This window comes from Schistocerca gregaria, chromosome X (assembly GCF_023897955.1).
Source record: "Schistocerca gregaria isolate iqSchGreg1 chromosome X, iqSchGreg1.2, whole genome shotgun sequence".
Lineage (NCBI taxonomy): Eukaryota > Metazoa > Arthropoda > Insecta > Orthoptera > Acrididae > Schistocerca > Schistocerca gregaria.
The window spans coordinates 334,547,020-334,550,020 of record NC_064931.1 but is presented as its reverse complement, the minus strand read 5'-3'; positions in this window follow the sequence as shown (position 1 = coordinate 334,550,020).

The window sequence follows — 3,001 nt, the reverse complement described above, 5'->3', positions numbered from 1 at the left end:
AGGAGAGTTCAGTGAGTTTGAACATTGATGTCACCTGAATAACAAATACATCAGGAACATTTCAACCTTTCTAAAGCTGTCCAAAGTAATTGTTGGTGATGTGAATGCGAAGTGGAAATGAGAAGAAACAACCATCACTAAACCAATACCAGGTAGACCTGATGTACTGATGGACATGGATCTTTATGTACTGCAGAGGTTGGCTGTAAAAAATCATGTGTAATCAGCACAAAGAATCATTTGTGATTTGCAAAGTGCTATCAACAATACAGTTAGCACGACGACTATGTGTAGTGTAATTTAAACAGTCCCAAGATACATTGTGAACCCTGCAGCACCAGTGGGTATTGATCTTATCATTTGGAAAAGATAAGTTCATATGAAAACAGTATCAATTAAAATTAATTATTTCGTGCTTAAGTTTGTATTCCATGTTCTTAGAACAATGTTGAAGTTTTCACATAAAATTTTGTAAATACAATTCTTGAAAATTTTGTTAAGTATGTACCAGCTATTGCCTCAGACAAAGGTATAAACTCTTTGCTTTGTGTGATATCTTTGAACTTCTTCATTGTGCACAAGACTGGTGGGAAGTGGTCATGAATGGTGGTCAAGTTATTTTGTGAGGCTGCAGGAAGGAGACATATTGTTTGAATTATTAGTTCAACTTGTGGTACTGTAATATATGAAAAGTTTCAAAATACAAATATTTTAATGTTCTGATACTTTATACATTATTACATAACTTGAGATTTACCTGATATTCACAATCAATTCATCAGTTAATTTTCTATGTACTAGCCCAACCTGCAGACTATTACCATGTCTCTAAAGAAGACAACAAAGCCAACATCAAGACAATCAGCTAAGTACGAACTTTATATTTTAGTAAGTGGATATGCCCTTTAATGCCTCTCACTTCACAATGAAGACTAATGTCCTGACTGAGGACAAGTCACTGCATATGTACAATAGAATAGGTATAGTTACAGTAAGGAACTAAAAAGAATGAGGTACAACAGTCAAGCAGCTCCTCATAAGCTACACGTCTGTAGTCACTACTGTGCTATGCAAGAGGAGTGTAAAGACTAATGCCAATGGACAGTAGATGACTGGAAGAAAGTGATTTGGAGTGATGAATCTTGCTATACCCGCTTCAATGTGATGGAGGGGTTTGGGTTTGGTGAATGCCTGGAGAACGTTACCTTCCATCGTGTGTAGTCCCAACAGTGAAGTGTAGAGGAGGTGGTTTTGTGGTATGGGGTGTTTTTGTGGACCCTTTATCAAGCTAAATAAAATGCTAACTGCATAAGGAGATAAACACATTTTTACACTATTATGTATTGTGGTATAGTAGAGCAACAGTTTGGAGATGATGATTGTCTGTGTCAGCATGACAAAGCATCCTGTCATAAAACAGCGTCTTTGAGGCAATGATTTGTGGACAGTAACATTCCTGAAATGGTCTGGCCTGTCCAGAGACCTGACCTGAATGCATTGGAACACATTTTGGTGGAGTTAGAACATTGCCTTCATTCTAGACCCCCGCATGTTTCTGTAACATTACCATAATACTTGGATGTTGTTCAAACCTACCAGTAACAAATTTAGCAACCCACGTCTGAATGCTTAAATGTCTTCCTTAGTCTGACCCGGTGCAGATCCCAAACACTTAAATAGTATTCAAAAGTTACAGATAAAGCTCATTTTAATTAAATTCTCCCAATAAACTGAAACTGACCATTCCCTTCCCTACTACAATCTTTATATGCTCATTTCATTTCATATACCTTTGCAACACTACACCCAGATACGAGGGACATTTCATAAATAATGCATGCTAGTTTTTTTTACTTACATGTTTATTTATTAATTTTTTAATGTTGCTTTACATTCGTTCATTATAGTCTCCCTGCTTCTCTATCACTGAATCCCAACATCTCAGAAGCATTCCATCCAGGACACCACTTTTGTTCATCTGTTGAATGGCTCAGATAATGGTGATAGAAAACTCTTCCAAAGAAAAATTGTGACGTCCACAGCTTCGGGAACAAGCTGAGGTGTGGTGGACTCATGTCCTGGCTCTGGAGATGATGTGGCAACACCTCCCATCTGTTATTGGGCTATAATATTGCCTATATGCAGGTGAGCATTGTCATGGGGAATGAGTGGCCTAGCCTTGAGCAACTGAGTTCAGGCTTTTTGCATTTTTATGTGCACGTTTTGCATGATGTTACAATAATACACTGCTTTGACACTTGTTCCATATGGGACTCTATCTGCCAAGATTATTCCTTGGTGAACATAAGCGAAAATCATCATCTGCTTCAGCTTTGGTTGAGTGTGTCAAAATTTTTTTGGACATAGAGAATCTGAAGGTCTCCACTTATTGGACTATGATTTCAAATCTGTTTCAAAGTCTCTAACCTATGTTTCATCAATAGCAACAATTTTACCCAAGAATCCTTGACCTTTACAGTCAAATCATTGTTTGAGCAGGGTTGCACTGTCCAGGCGTTTCAGAAGCCAAACAGTGTGGGATCCACCTCACAGCAATTTTTCTCTTCTTCAAATCATTTGTCAGAATACGGAATACTGATGCTGGAGGAATTCCTGTGGCTTCAAAGAGTTCCTCACAAATTGTGCTGTAACTTTCCTCAAAAGCATCTGCCACAAGTTTCACACTTCATTCATCTGTTGATCTTTGTGGCCTTCCAGGTTTTGGGTTATCATGTACGCTTATATGACCACCACAAAAATGATTAACCAAACATGAAACTGTACTATAGCCACTGTAAACTCACCACAAACTTCAGTTAATGCACTGTGGATTTCTGTCTAGTTTTTGCCGCACCATGTTTTGATATTGATGTATGACCTTTGGTCATCAACAGTCACAGTACCTGTGACACCTGCAGGGTCCATTTTTAATTCTTATCAATTTTAGGTTAAAGTACACACACACACAAAAAAACATGCTTCTTCCTCAAGCTCACAACTG